Raw genomic sequence first — 17079 nt, forward strand, 5'->3', positions numbered from 1 at the left:
CACAAATTGGTAGGAAGAAAAGGATGGGGGTTGTTATTGGAATCTGCTTCCATTTTCTCTCAGGCAGGACCTCTTCAGGCCTGGCTATTGAGTTTCTAATGAGTAGGAGTGGATCTTGAAGAAGAAGCACACAATGATACACGTAAAATTACTTACTGGCACTTCAGGGATGAAACATCTAAGAAATAAATTTCAATTTCAAAACAGTTAATACCTTCAGATTCAAATCTAGGTGTATGCATAGGAACATGTGTAATAGAGAAAGAAGAAAAATGGGGTAAAGAGGGAAAGGAGATATTATTTAAAAAAAACAAAAATTCCTGCCTCAGGAACTTGACCTGCAGAACAAATAGCTTTGTAGCACTGAGCATTGTATGCGGTTTAAATAGCATCCACCCAGGCAGGTCTCATATCAAAGTCCTTCTCTTCTTAATGGCTCTGTGGAGAAAGCATTCACATTTTCCCCCCAAATAGTAAAAGCTATATTGCAAACAGGAAATTCTGATAAAGTACCAGATACAACATGACATTTGGTGTTATTTTGCTTCCAATTTATTTAATCTCTAGATTCTTCCTTCCTTCTCTTATTTATTTATTCTCCTCTGCTCCTTCTTTGTAACTTGCTCATTGTTTCCCTCTTGGCATATCTGTTGCCTTTCCTGATCTTAAGCTTAATCTTGCCTAGTTGTTTTCCCTTCCATATACCAAGACTAGTCAGTGAACTGGAGTTATCAGAGTGATGTTTCCGGCTAGTTTCTAAATCTCTTCCAACAAATAAATGAGTCTTTTCACCATCTTGTTTTCAGTAGACTTCGTTCATTTTTGTTTAACACGCTACAGGGTATTTTATGATTCCCCTGTTGTTTTCCATTTTCTTCTCTAGGATTATCTTTTCTTCTTGCACAGTGAAATACTAAATATCTGTGGTGTTCATAGAGAGGAAGCAGGAGCTACCTCTCCACATGAAATGTTTTTGAGGTAAATTATAATCTTTTGGTAGATTACCCTTAGACCTCATATTGGAGGTTTGGCTAACAAAGTGCCAAGTTTGATTGTTATGGGAATAAAATACATTCTTTCTGAGCATGGTCTAATACCAAACTTTCCAAACCAAATATTCTTCTGAGCTTTCTGGGCTTCTCGTAGGTAATCCATCATGTTTGAGACAGGCAGAATCATGGCTCTGACATGGGGTCAAGTAGAAAGTGATTTGGAAAGCCACGAGGGAGGTTTTGGCATGTCCCATGACGTTTTGTGTTTGTCTTTTTTATTTAGAATACCAAAGCGGTCATCTATGTAACTTTCCTTTGCCAAAGAGGAATTTAGACAATATTTTGACAGCAGATTAGAAGAAAAATCAATGAAACACAAACAAGAGTGGTACTGAGTTAGTACTGTCATTGGTTAGGCTTGGGTTGGACTCCTGGCTGAGCCAGTTGGTTTTTGTGAACTCTGAGGAAAATTATCGAACTCATGTCGAGCCAAAGTTTCTCTCTGGCAGAATGCAGATGGTGTCTTCTTTGTGTGGTTTCCAGCACAGCTTCTGGAGCTCTGTAAGTGCTGCGGTATGTGTTTACATATTGTGAGAATAATGTTGTTCACCTTGACAGAAAGCCATGGTCTTCTATTTCTCCTTGTATGTTGAGGTACAATTTGATTGGAAGTAATGTGGTATATTAGCCTAGCAATATTTCCTTTCCAAGTTGGTGTATAATCAGTTGCATTTGTAAATATTCCATCAGAGGCTCCAAAGAGTTTGTAAAAGAGCCATCTGACAATCTGTAATTGTAGAAGTCTTCATCCTAAAGACCTGAATTATTATTGTTAGTGTGTGTGTGTGTGTGTGTGTGTGTGTGTGTGTGTGTGTGTGTTTAACTTGCTAGAGGGAAGAGAGCCCTTCCAATGGGTCTTTAAAATTTTTATAACATTCAAAGAAAACTGTTCAGCATTGAGTGGAGACTAGTTACTGCCTTATTGCTACCCCTTTTCCACAAAGATGAAATTTAGTCTCCTTAGTGGAAGAGTGAAAAGAATCCCATCATGCTCAACCAATCATTGCTGTCTCCATCTCTTCCTTGGCAGTCTGGGGTGGTAGATACTGATAGTGGGAACCTAATGCTCTTTGACCAGACTGATGGTTTTCTTGAATGCTTCGCCAACGTCAAGTGCTCCCATGCACTGCGATCAGGTGATAGGCTGGCCCACCCTGGAGCCAGAATTACTGAGGAGCCTGACAGCTGACAGGTGCTGCAGGCCAGGAGTTACGGGCATATTGTCTATAATTTGGAAAGTGGACAAACTGGGACCTGGCATGTGGAAAAGCTCAGGGATGTCTGAATTTCAGCTTCTTTATTTCATCAGAGAAATGCAGGCTGTTTAAACTGGCCAGAAGAAGTGGATGTGTTCAGGAATTACACTTGAGAACTTGGCCTGTGGCTGCCTTCTCTTTGACATCTAGCTGTTGCCATGAATGGTTAGCAAGAGCTCAGCTTCTCTTTATCCTAGCCATGTGAGCTGAAACGCTCTAGTTCAAAACTGGGAATGTTTGGGCAAGTCTCACATCCGGTAGTTCCTGTTATGTTTCACTCTTATTGTCTGATATTTGGAGAATTCATCTGCATCTATTGTAAATCAAACACACATATCTGAGCTCGATTTTAATGTTTAAAATAGAGTTTAATCATTGAATATAATCTATAAATGTGTTCTTGGATCATTTCAATGTTGTTGTTTTGTAAAGACAATTTCCAGTGAAGTATATTTGTGTACAGAAAAATACACAAACCCTCATTGTAAGCTTGGCATATTTTCATGTGGAACTAGGCATGCTGATAAAGTAGCAGAACACTTCTGGTATCCCAGAATCAGGGTCCATTATGACTTCTAATAGTATGCACACGTAGGTTTGGTCTGTTTTGGACTTTGAACAGACCAGATGGTAATTATTTTAGGTGTTAGGGGCCACGGAGTCTCAGTTTCAACTATTCATCTCTGGCTTGGCTGTGCAAAAATAACACTGGGCAATAGAGAATCAAATGGGTATGACTGCATTTCAGTAAAGCTTTGTTCATAAAAATAAATGGTAGCTAGATTTGACCCATGAGTCACAGCTTGCCAGTTTCCACTGTATAAAATGCTCAACAATGTGTTTATGCTGTTCCTAGGCTGGCTCAGACTAGCTCATGACAAGTGATCCTATTGCCATGTCTTTTGAGACCTACATTCAGGGCTGTCTTGTTGATAATCTGAGATTATCCATAGCAGAGGATGTGGGCCATGGAGATGGGCAAGTGTCACTATTCATACCACACATTTACACCATGGAGTTGGGTAAGTGCCACAAATCATACAGCACAATTGCTACAACCATTTGCTTTAGGATATGACAAATTGAGTCAAGGTTTGGTGGCAATTAACTTAGTCTCTTTGAGACTGCTCATTTGTAACTTAGATATGGAAATACCCAGAGATAGTGTAGATAAAGTGCATACTGAGGCAGCCATTATGTAAGCATTCCATTCTAACCTAGAGATAGTGTTCTACAGTATTCAAGGTATTGATTGATATTGGTACCCTGGCTTTTGCCTGTTGATTTTAAACCTCAGGTGTTCTTGACTTTTGAAGTGCCCCCTTTGTTTGCTCACTGTTTTCTCATCACAGTCAATTTAGATGTGACCTTCAGTACCTACAACTGTATTGATGACTTTTAATTTTGATTTTCTGTTCCTACCACCTCTTTACAGCCATCACCACTGTCATTTTTTCCCATGGGTGACAATAATCTACAAATTAAATTCATCATGCCCAATGCTGAAAATTAAATAACATCCACTGGGGCACATCATGTATGATCTTAGTCCCATTTATTCATTATCATTTCCAAATGTTTGCCAGCTCAAATATCTGGATGTTTGATGTTTACACTCAACATACCAGACCTCTGGTCATTCTGATGCATGCGCCCCGCATCTTCTTATTCTTACTGTGAATTCATAGGCTCCATTTTCAATTCTCTACCCACCCTAAACCTTCCATCCATCCTCACTCACAGCAGAATGATTTGTTCCTGCATTCATGTTCCCAGGGCTAACAATGAAATACTGTTATTATAATGTGTAATGCATTGTAATCAGTTGTCTCTGTGTCTGTCTGTCACATAAAACTGAATTCTATGATCACGGAGGCTATGTTTTTCACCCTAATATCTCACCACACTATATTTTGCTGGCATATTAACAGGCTCTGGAATGTAAGTCAAAATAAGCAAAGCAGAAAAATGCAAGTTTGTTACCACTGTCTCATGGAAAGATTTGACATCTCTGGATGAGTTCAACTAATTGCATTCTGTACTGTATGAGAACAAGTTACTGGTTAAATTGACATAGGAGACACAGATAGTATTCAAAGCACTGGCCAGTCCGTTGTAGCTGGCCCATCCTTACAACATGTTTGAGAGAGTCGTTAATCCATCTGTGCATTGTAGGCTTTGCATTTTAAACTTACTGTAATGGAGACTTCTTTGGGGGACAAATAGCAATCATGTTTTTCTTTATCTTTGGATATCTTTTGGATTTCCAAAAGCCCCCTGGTAGAACTGCTAGACACCCTGATTTGTGAATTCCATTCCACTATTCACAACAATACAACACATTCTGTAGAGAAAAATTGGTGTGGCACAGTGGGAAAGGCTTAGGTCTCTAACTAAAGCAGTAGAAACCTAGGTTCGAACACTAACAAGCAAGTGTTTCCATTAACTGGCACCAGGGGAAGAGTCATTTGGAAAGATAGCGACATGGACTTGAGAATGGTCTTGAAGTAAAATTTCAGAGATAGGCTAGACTTCTGCAATCAGAAGTAAATGAAAGCTGATTATTGGGAGAGTGTTGTAATCAGAGTTCGGTCAGAGAAGATTAAACTAGAAGTGGTGTGCAGAATAAAATGGAATAAGAATAAACAGAATCCAGACATCCTTCAGAGATCTGTTGCAATATTCCTGAAAGGAAATTACTGATAACTCTAACTATAGCAGAGGCTGTACAAAATGGGCAATGAGGAAAAGATGGAGGGGAAAAATAAATGAAATAACTTTTTATAAATCTCAGACACAGCTGTGTGTCATGAGAACAGAGACATACTCCACAAATAAAAAAAGGTTTTATGCACTAGTAGTGGAGAAATTTCAAATTCAGTAAAGATAAATTCATCATGAACAGTTCCAAATTTGTGGAGTAATACAAATTAACCAACTAACACATTTGAGCTATAATGATTTTGAGTTTGTCTTCCTCTGTCCTGTTATACTTAGAGAGACTAAACCTGAGTGTACATCGAGACAGAAAGAAAAGAAACCAGCAGCTGAGGTGTGAAGTTGCTTTATAATGACGTGCTTAATTTTCTAGACATAACTCTTATTTGCTGCCTGTTTTGTTAGTGCAGTACTTTTTTGCTTACCAGGTCTCTTGTAGCATTAGAATCTTTTTTTCTTTCTTTGTAAGCATGTATCTTGGCACTAAAAGCTGCTACATTTAAGCATTTCTCTAACATTCTCTGCACCCTACATTATGTCCTAGGGAAGTTCTTACACTTGGAAACAAGACAATGCTTTGGTCATAGTACAGCGTTCTTTAAGGTATAGCCATCATACAACCTATTCCACATAACATCTCATAGACATTGCTGTATGCTGTTGACATAGCTGTAGTTTATTGGTCAAAACCTATTAGACTTTGAGTCTAACTTTTGTGCTTAGTAATCTATTAGACCATACAAAGCTCTCTGTGTGACTAATTTTCTTCCTATTCCTATTCCTCCCAGCTATCAAAAGAAGTTCTTGAAATAGAACACATATTATCTTGTCTTTTAGACTGATTACGTCCAACCAGGACATCTTAAGAAAACAAGTTCTTTTAGTGGTTTGTTACTTAGAAGCACTGTTGTTGAAAGCGATTTGGATTTCTTTTTGGGGGAGATTGATTTTTTTTTTGCATTGCTCATTTCAACCGTAATTTGCCATATTTGAGGACAATATTTTTCAATTTTTGGTCTGATATTGGGTTTTGAAGTCAGGAAATAAGACTTTCTAGGCAAGCACTGTACCACTAGAAACACACCTGTGGTTTTTTTTTTTTTGCTTTAGTTTGTTTTTCAGATAGACTCAATTGCTTTTTCCCTTAGACTGAAATTCTTCTAACTCTGTCTCTTGACTAGTTGGGATTACAGTTATTTACCATTGTGTTAAGTTTGTTTTTTAAAGATGTCTTTCCTAACTTTCTTTCCTTTTTGTTTTTGTTCAGATTGGTTTTGAACTGTAGTCTTGTCCATACTAGTCTTCTATAAAGCTGAGATTACAAGCATGCACCACCACAATACCTGGCCCCTGACATAATTTTTTTATTAAAGAATTTATTAACATTGATTTTTACATCATATTTCAAATTACATGTTTAACAAACAAGTGTTCAAGAAGGGAATCTCTAGATACAATCACTGGCACTTAGTTTTTGGAACATAATCAAAATTAGGCTAAGGGTTTGTATTTCATAGATAAATATTAATTTATGAAATAAAACATTATGTCTATAGAATCATAGGTTTTTAATGTCTATGTAGTTATTTTGTAGTCTTTTACTCTCTGATAGCTCTTATGAAGAAGTAACCATAGAATAAATTTGAAGGATCTTAGTTTATAGTAGTCTATAATGTTTCATAGGCCTCAATCTGCTCGATAGTTTCTAGTTACATACAGAATTTCCATAGAGAGACTTCTCTATCATTTAGTCACAGAAAATATTCCTCACAGGAATAGAGAAATGAATGGTGACATCCTGTGGAGGCACCATCAAATTCACATTCCGTAGGCTTCTATATTTTGAAGAGGTGGACATGAGGTCCAGATCAAGATTCTGTTCATCTCCAGTCTCTGGCATGAAAACTTCTAGAATACATATTCAGACACACAAATATGCCAGATAGTATATATTTGGAATCCATATTTTCTTCTTCATATAAAGATAATGACATACAGATTGCTGCATACGGTAGAGAAGGTATTATTATCTATTTGTAGAGACAGGAACATCATGACCTTTTAGGGCTACATCTACTGACCTAGTGATTGTTCTTTAGAGCTCATTACTGAGAAACATGTATTTCTGTCAATGTCTGGTGTGGTTAACTGTGGACAGTTTGTGTAATATACCGAAGTCATGTAGTGTTACTGGTGATTGGATAGGCTCCCTTCTGCAAAGCTCCCGAAGTGCATATTCTCTAGTCACCATCCATCAATGACTAACCTTGCAAAGGTATGCTGCCCTGAGCTCAGCTCACTTAGCCTTGGTCTCTTCCTCTTTCCACTGTACCCCAGACACTATAAGGATGGTTTTAGTCTGTGGTCCTGGAAAAATCTTTCAGCTTTGAGCAATTTGCTCTATACCTGCATTGTCTTTAGGTTCATCAGACGTGCCAAGGACTCTGTCGTGTCTCTCAGTTACCTCACCTGTGCTCTAGGAATTCACTTATATGCTTAGAACAAATTCGATTGCCTCCTGATAGTAGTGAATTAACTGAGTTTTGTGGAGTAGGAAAAAAAACCCCAATCTAACCCCAACTAACTACTTTTGGTCAATGCGACAAAGCCTCCAATTCCCTCCAATCAGATACAAAGGATTAATATTATGCTATTCCCTGTTGTGTTAAAAAGGTTTCCAGAGGACTGGGAATGCATTTTCACACCAGCTTCCAAATCCCTTATTATAATTCCAGAAAAAACTAAACAACACGAATTCAAATTGGAGCTGACGCTTCATGCTGCGTAAATCCCTTCTACCCATTAAGAACATGAAGAGATCCAGCAGAATCCTTTCAATTTTGGAAAAAAACTTGTCAGTACCATCATGAATTGGTTGTGGCACATTAGAAAAGCTTATTTTTCAATGCAGCTCGGTGGAATCTATTGGTAGCTAACTGAAGCCACTTTCTCCAATCATCTCATCTTCTAATCAATCTTGTATGTCACACCCCCAGTAAAAAGCAATCTTATAGTTTAACCCTAACAATGGGGAGGAAGAGAACCTCATATTTTTGAAATATTTTTATCTCTCTGTGTGTGTGTGTGTGTGTGTGTGTGTGTGTGTGTGTGTGTGTGTGTATGCCAGGCTTCGCTTGAATTCAGGATCTGGGCACTGTCCCTGAGCTTTCTTGCTCACAATGCTAGTGATCTACCGTTTGGGTCACAACTCCACTTCTGGCTTTTGGGTGGTTAATTGGAGAGAAGAATCTCATGGACTTTCTTGTATAGACTGGCTTTGAACCATGATACTCAGATCTCAGCCTCCTGAAGAGTCAGGATTACAGGTGTCTGCCACTAGCACCTAGCTCTCTTGTTTTTGTTGTTTTGGCTTCATGTTTTTCTTTTTAATTAAAGTTATTTGTGGTCCATGCTGAAGCTTTCTATTTTCAGTTTCATCCTTGTTCCTTTGAGGCCCCATATTTAATAGATTGACTGTTTGCAGTATATTGCTTCCTGTCCCTGAACTAGTTTCACCATCTACTTCCTAGACCCTTTCCTATGCTATGTTTTGGAGTGAGGGATAAGTAGATTTGCAGAAAGAATTCCCACTTACTAATCAATTTCCTTGAGATGGGAAGGTTATCTGGATTAATCAAGTATGCCCTATGGAAAAGGGAAGAAAAGGAAGAGGGAGATTCAAGAATGATTGGAAGAAGCCCCACTGCTGGCTTTGAGGACGAAGGCAGCTAGGGAAGGAAGGACATGACATCTAGAAGCTGAATAAGGAATTCATCTCTTAGAACTTTCAGAATGAAGCCCTAAGAAAATCTTGATTTTAGTTCAGTGAGACACACCTTGACCTCTAAGATATTGGTGCATACTCAATTCTGTGTATTCATTCTTCACTGATTTCTCTATCTCAAACCTGAAAGCTGTATCAGTATAGTAGGAATCTGTAAAACTGAATGTAGCATGCGTTTACATCCAGGAATAGAAGATGCTTAAAAATAGAAATACTCAACTATAAGATATTTTATATAATTATGGTAATATCTAATGAAACTCAGTATGTTAACATTCTTTGAAAGATATGAAGTGAGGTGATTCCTTCAGCCCAAGTAAATGGGCTTCAACTTTGCTTTGTAGCTTGTAGTGACACAATCTCTTAGACAAAAATACTATTTGAATTTGCCTATCAATTTGTTGGCTTACAGACATATGTTATCATGTGGGTTCATTATTAATAAGACGTAACTCTACAGCTAATTTCTTCGAAAATACTTTTGGAGAAATAGTGTTAATACACAGTATGGAGTCAAAGATCTATGAGTATTTTTGAATGAATGCTTTTTTTTTTACATAACTTACAATCTTTATATCAAAATAGGGATAATTGACTATGTACTTCTGCCCTTTGAAACAACCCTTCACATGATTTCTCAGAAAGATATGACAATCCTCTCATATTTTTTTTAGAGCATTAGTCTGTGGAATCTCTTATGTATGATATTCGCTGGTGACCAGACAATTGTATTTCATACTCATGTTGTAGATAGATGTTTTCTATATACTGATGAATAATAAAGTTCTATCTAATTTTACTGATCATGGTAAACAAGTGGTAATTTAGTTCCCTTTCATTGTCTACTCATGCTAAACTGGTGCCCTGTGGCTTATATCTGTAATCCTAGCTACTCAGGAGGGTAAGATCTGAGGATCAGAATACATAGCCATACTGGGCAGGAAAGCCCATGATTCTCATTCCCAAGGAACAACCAACAATCCAGAAGTGGAGGTGGGATTCAAGTGATAGAGTATGATTCTTGAGCAAAAAAGGCTCATGGATTGCCCTAGGCTTGGCATACACAACACACACACACACACACACACACACACACACACACACACACACACGTCTTATTGATTTACCCACTTTGCATCACTTTTGAAAGTAATCCTAAAATTTGATTTCCCTGGATTTAGTGGGCATGAAAATGTGCATTATGACAGAAGAGGCAGAACATAGAATTTGAGCTAACACATTGCAAAAATACCAGCTGAAAACAAGCACTAATGAGCTAGTATTTATTTTAAAAACTTATACATTTAATGCATATAAATATATACAATTTAAAATTCTAATCAATAACCTGATATTTGGGTGTTTAAAATATCTTCTATTCTGCCTTTGGCAAAAATAATTATCCCAGTATCTTCAAGAGAACACCACACAGCTCCTCTGCCATGGAGGCCAGCCCATTTTTATGGGAAAGTTTCATAATCACCAGACTCAGATTCACATAGAAAAATTTTCCAGTGACAAATGGATGTGTCTAAAAGCTTGACTGTTCAAGAGATCTCTCTTGGCTTGCTTGGGTTCTTAACTACAACTGCTGTTTGGGCCACTAAGTTAGTGATTCATTATATCAGCTTTTCTACCAGCTGGCTAGCTTCTAATTTTCTGGGAAAATGATACTGATTTCTTAAGATTCCCACAGAAGTGAGGATAATCAACAACCTAAATTCATTCAACTATAATTGAATACATGCTATGTGGATTCTCCCACAAGATCTCAAAACCAACCCAAAAGTTGTTCAGTTAAAATTAAAACAATCTCTGGCTGCATGAAACTAATAGGAGTTGAAATGCAGGAAATCCATTTAGCACTAAAAGCCCCAGAGGATACCAGACTTAATCATAGCATTGCTTCTATGTTTTGCCCAGAGGACACATGGGGTATTTTGAATTTTTATATGATTGCTTGTTGGTGTGTAGTTCTTTTTTTAAGTGGCCATCTTGAAAATGAATGGTGGTATAAATTAAATCTTTGGAAGAATTGGCTAGTTTGTCATTTCACATTTTCCAAGAGCAATACAAGACTGAGACTTAGGAGTGAATTTAAAGAGCTGAACTGAGTTGTTTGGGCATCCAATTTTGAGTCAGTCAAAGAATGTGTGTGTGTGTGTGTGTGTGTGTGTGTGTGTGTGTCTATATGTACAGACGTATACATATGAATGTATGTATATTATAATTTTGTGCATCATATATAGAGAGGGCAAGTGAGAGGAAATATATGTGTATAGGATACATAAGTTCATATTCATATATATGTATATATGTATGCATATGTGTGTGTACATTTCCTGTCTTCATTCTTGGTTTTATACACATGGAACTCAGAATTCTTCATTTTTCTCTCTACAGTGGTTTTGGAAGAAAAGGCTTCTAGCTATTGTAACCATCATTATCATTCTGTATCTATTTAAAATCTATCTATCTATCTATCTGTCTGTCTATCTATCTATCTATCTATCAATCATCTATCTATATCTAGTTAGCTTAAATTGTTAGATTGCAGCTGAGTAGCAGGGAGAAAGCTATAGGAGCTGAGAAAGCATTCAGATTGCTCAGGAGCTCTGGCCATTTCTAGTGAAGACATGGATATTACTTTGATTACATGGCTGTGGCATAGAGAGAGATAGAACCAGAAATATGTGGGATTTTTATTGGGGACAGAGCTAATTGAACTTAATGGGACATGGCAGGTCTGTCTGTGAATGTGCATGATTGCAAGAGTGCCCATCGTCTTGTTTGTTCTGGAGGGAGGGAAAAGAGAAATGGAAGATGAGGCAGTAGGAAACATCAAATAAAATGCCTACATTTGTCTGTTTATTCATTTTTAAACAAGAAAACCAAAGAAAATGTCTATCTAAAATATCAATCTTGTTTAATGTTTGAAGTAAAACTAACTTAGAGGAGTTCTAAAAGTATTAGCATCAGGACAATATAAGTTCTTTCTGTATTTGGTTTCACCTGAAAAGACTGGAAGGAGAAAAATATTTCAAACTTCAATTTTATAGCTGTCAATCATACCTTTCTTGAGCACCGAAATTAATTTTATTCAGGTAATTATGATCATTGTGATTCAAAAGATTAAATTTTTCTTATGAGTCGTCATTGATAAAGAATGGAAAGATATACCAAGTATTCCTTTTCATTTAAACAAGAGAATGAATGTATTGCCTTATTCATATATAACTTGCTGTTTGTCTTTTAGTTTCATAGCCCAGAACAGAAAGTAACTAATAATAAATTACAAAGATGGGAGGAAGGGTTGTAACATACTGAGTGTAAATGATGGTGACAGCTTGATATGATTTTTTAGAAAGAGCAATTTAGAGTACGTGATATAAGTCCAAGTGAAACCGATGAAAGATGGAACAAGCAGAGGTTATGAAACTGAAAATTTGTACAATTGATTCAATTAGGCTAAATGCACTTGTTCATCTTTTAAAGAAATGTGTTCTTAGGTAACTATGAAAATATTTATCCTGCCACCAAAATTAACTGAGTATTCTAATGCTATTTCCTGAAATCAAGACTTGGTATCTTTTTGTTCATTTTTTTATCCTTACAGTTGCGTTGAATATTACCCATTAACTGCATTTTTTCAGATTTTGAATATTCTCAATATAAACCTATCTTCTCCCATTATTAGTATTTAGTATTAGGAGAAAACATACAAACAAAAACCATAAGGATTTTAACTAACAGAACCAGTCTGAGTATTCTTTTCAGGGTGAATGACACATTCATTTTTTAAGCTTAAGTTTCCTCACCTGTGAGTGTAACATTGTGTATATGCGTTCTTGGACAAATAAATGGGATACAAATAAATGTATACTCTATATCTTGGGGACTGGAATTAAATTTCAATTTTCTTGCTATCTATAAAACAACAAACAAACAAACACCATTCCCAAATGATTTATTTTGCCTCATTGAAAATAACCTTGCTTCTTTAGATGTCATGATGCTTCACTAATTTTTTTCCATTTTCTAACTATTGGAATCATATTTCTTTAATAAAATACAGAATTACTCATCAGTCATCTCTATCATGACTATCTGTGGAAATTGCAATGTACTTAGATTAGGAAAATATTGAATTTACCCTGTTTATGTATATATATATATATATATATATATATCCCAATCTCTTAAAAAAGCTTTGCACTTGCACAAGTGGCAGTAGTTGTATTTCTCTTGTCTAACATTGTTCAACAATTCTAGAGTGAGACATCTGTGTTCAAACTTGATGATCTGAGAATTTGCTAATTGACAGCTAGAAATATTAACTGATGCAATTAAATAGGCAAAGGAGTAAGGAGCAAATATGCAAATAGGACAAGAGGCAACAGAAAAGTGATCCAGAGGGACACAAGATTGTGTCTGTGTCTGTTTTACATACAAACTATGTCCTCAGCATCCCTCACTTTCTGTGTTAATTAAAAATGCTTATATACATATTCTTCACTGTTAACCTGTGCATGGTACTACTTCGTTTTTGTAATGTCGTGACTGACAACTTGCTTTATACACATAATGTTATTTTAATTCCCACTTTCAGGAAGAGATTCTTAAAAATGAAACAACTCCATTAGAGGCTGCCAGTGATGTTTCTGCTCTCATGTTTTAGAGGCATACATTAGGCTTATGATGGAAGAACTTTGCTAATGGAACATTTATTTATATTTAAAGGTCCCCTTGGAATGGTTTTACCCTCACAAATCTTGCAGTTAAGTTTCATTCTTTCAAAGGCCATATTCATGTGTCTTTATAATATATCCTGACTGAAACAGCATAAAATAAAACTCTTTTTCCATTCTAATGAATCTGTTTAGTGACTAAAGCACTCAATTGAATAACCACACTAGCACTCATTCTGCCATAACAGTCCTTCATTTAATAGCTTAGTATTTATGCCATTCAAATATGGGTAGAATCCCAGCCTTTATGTATTTTTTTCTTAAAAAGATGCGTTTAGAAGGCAGTCAAAGATTGCATTTAATTTCCAATTGAATGTTTATTTCTAATACTATTCCATGGATCTGCTGGAATAGTCTTCAATTATGACAATCTATAGAAAGTTCCCTTTACCTCATATTCAAAGTTCATACCTGTAAGTTGCCAAGATTTTAAAGGTGATTCTTGAATGAAGAAACATTTCCGAGGATGGAATTTTTTTCATTTCCATGCTTTCATTTTGATTTAATTTCTTGGTTCCTCCTTTCCTAAGATAGAAATCTAGGACATTTGTTTTTAATGTTTCTTTTTAAAAATAATAATATTTCCCTCTATAGATTACATTGACTACATTTCATATAGCCTGAAATAGCATTTTAATTATTTAAGAATTAAAAACATTTACATTCCCAACTTGATTCCTTAGACCTATGAAGTATGTGACTCAGATGATCATATACATAGACTGTGTGCTTTAATGACTGAAAATAAAATCTCACTACTTTTGCAGCTATTATATAGCATAACTTGTTGAATACCCAATGTATACTGGAAAAGGATAAATGTTCTCTTGTTATTGAGGTAAAAAATAAATGGAAGTACCAACAAAATTCAGTTAATAATGGGATTTGACATTCCTCAGCAATATTGGTAAAGACCAATTATGCTAAATATGTTTCAAGTTTTTTTTTGGGGGGGGGTTTTTTTGGGGCTTGAATTCGGCCTGGGCACTGTCCCTAAGCTCCCCATCTCAAGGCTACCGCCCTACCCTGAGCCAAGCCTCACTTCTCATTTTCTAGAGGTTAATTGGAAATAAGAGTCTCAGGTCCTTTTGTGCTCTGGCTGGCTTTGGACCTTGATCTTCAGATCTTAGCCTCCTGAGTAGCTAAGATTACAGGTGTGAGCCATTGCGCCTGGCAGTGTTTCAAGTTTTTTCTTCCTTTAGGTCTGGTATTTGTGCTTAATATATTTAGTGACCTGCTTATTTAGGAAAATACTCAATTTTAATTCAGAATTTCTTTGTCTTAATGAAATACCCATATTATCCTTACACCTCTTACCTCTGTTTTATTAGAGATTGAATTTCAAGTCTGAGGCCCAGTTGGCCTGATGTTGGATTAACCATACCAAATTATGCACTGGCTTTCTTGTAGCCTATGTTTGTCTTTCTGTATAAGATATATCCTTATATAGAGAGTTGACTTGGATTTTTATGTGTTTGTCTTCAATCCAAATTGGTATTTTAACTTTTAGCTTTCAAGTTGGCTATTTTTAAATTAAATATAATTATTGATAAATTTGGCTTAGGTATACTCTTCTACTAGTTTTGTGCTTGTTACATCTGCTTACTAGGTCTGTTTACCCTTCTTTCATATCTTGTTTTTACTTTTCTCTTTCTCCTCCTTTTCTTCTTTTCTTCCTCTCTTCCCTCCCTCTTTCTCCTCCTTCCCTCCTTCCAGACCTCCTTCCTTCCTTTTTTCTTTTTAAAAAACTGTCATTGAATATTTATTTCAATTATGTTCTGTATTTAATTCTTCCAACAATTTCACAATACCTAAAATGCCTATAATTTGTATTCACCATTCATCAGAGGTGTTTTCCCTAATGAAGATTAAATAATTCCAAGCATACATACAGAGAATAGAAAATTCTAACCTATATCAAGAAAATTTAGGCAATTATGATAAATTTTGAGAGTTTAACTTCTGGAAAGCCAAGTTTCAATCTCAGGCTCTAGAATTAACTACAGACCTTCTAACAGTAGAGAAGAAAGCATTGTGTGTGTGTGTGTGTGTGTGTGTGTGTGTGTGTGTGCATGTGTGTGCATGTGTGTGTGTGCATGCATGTCTCTGTGCAATGTACATACTCTACATTGGCAAGACATATGCAAATTTTCGAGTCCCTTGGAAAATGACTAGTATTATATCTCACTTCTAGGTGACTGAACAAAGTAAAATTAGTGCTCTGTAAATCAGAATAAAGCCAGAGTTCTTTCAGGGGTCATTGCTTGCAAGTATGAGGTTTGTTTACTCTTGAAATTAAAAATCAAGCATAGAGTTACAATACATTGACTTTCATTTGTAATGATTTGACAGGAGTTTGGGTTGTTAGAATTGTTAAAGAACTTGCAAATGTGTGAGTATTCATTGAAAGTATATGATTATGCTTATCTTTTAATCTTTCCTTCTTGTTTTCTGCCTCTGTCTTTTGTTTTCTCTGTATTTTCTGAGTCTTATCCAGTATCACTGTGCAGCTCAAGCCTACCATCTTTACATTCGTCCAGCTTTTCTATGTATGTCTTCATTTGGGCTTCAGTTTTGATCTTTAGCATTTTACTTGATAGCTTATCTTTCCTCAATAAAGCTTATTTTCTTCAGGTCCTCATTGTCTTTAAAGATGATTCTGCCATCATTCTTTCCTGTTAGCAATGAATGTCTTTTTTCTCTCCGAATGCTCTGAATGTTTTCTTGCAAAATTTGATCTTCAGTTTTTTAACTTTGGTATTTCTACATGCACTTTCTTTCAATTTGGTACATACTTTTTTCTCATCTTTCCTTGTAACTTTGGGCTGAATGACTATTCAGAAACATTGTCAAGATACAGTTGAAACTCTGTCATTGACTAATGGGTTCCATTTACATCTCCATAAATAAATGAGACAAGTATTTAATGAGAATTCATCATCTGTCAGTCTTTGTTTTTGGTGTTGGGATACAACAATGAAGAAGAAAGACCCAAATTCCTGCATCTTTCTAGAGCTCACGTCCTTAGTTCAGCATTAACTATTTCCTCATGAAATAGTAAAATATACCAAATAGCATTTAAGAATATATATCTGTATATCTATCTATATATTTAATATACATACATACATGCATGTATATACTTTGACATACAAGATGCAAGGTGCAAGATGGAGAGCAATGCCTAGGAAAGAGTCTGAGGTCAGTGTTCGGTATGATATTGTGCATTTAGGACCAGTCTTACTGAAGTTTTGGATACCTTGTTTTGGTTTTGTCAGTCGTGGGGCTTGAACTCTGAACCTGGGCACTGTACCTGAGCTATTCAGCTCAAGGCTACCACCCTACTCCTTGAGTCACTACTTCTGGTTTTCTAGTGATTAATTGGAGATAAGAGTCTCACAGACTTTAGTGCCTGGGGCTGGCTCTGAACTGTGATTCTCAGATCTCAGCCTCCTGAGTAACTAGGATTACAGGTGTGAGCCACCACTCCCAGTGGATACCTTTAAAAAATAATTGTTATA

The 17079-nt window shown here is 36.1% G+C and overlaps 1 protein-coding gene across 1 annotated transcript in view; it reads left to right on the forward strand.

The window, feature by feature from the left end:
* Plxdc2 (plexin domain containing 2) overlaps positions 1-17079 on the forward strand; it is a 302801-nt gene that overhangs the window by 65487 nt on the left and 220235 nt on the right. The window lies entirely within an intron of this gene.

The sequence above is a fragment of the Megascapheus bottae genome, chromosome 26 (assembly GCF_031878675.1).
Source record: "Megascapheus bottae isolate mThoBot1 chromosome 26, mThoBot2.hap1, whole genome shotgun sequence".
Taxonomy (NCBI): domain Eukaryota; kingdom Metazoa; phylum Chordata; class Mammalia; order Rodentia; family Geomyidae; genus Megascapheus; species Megascapheus bottae.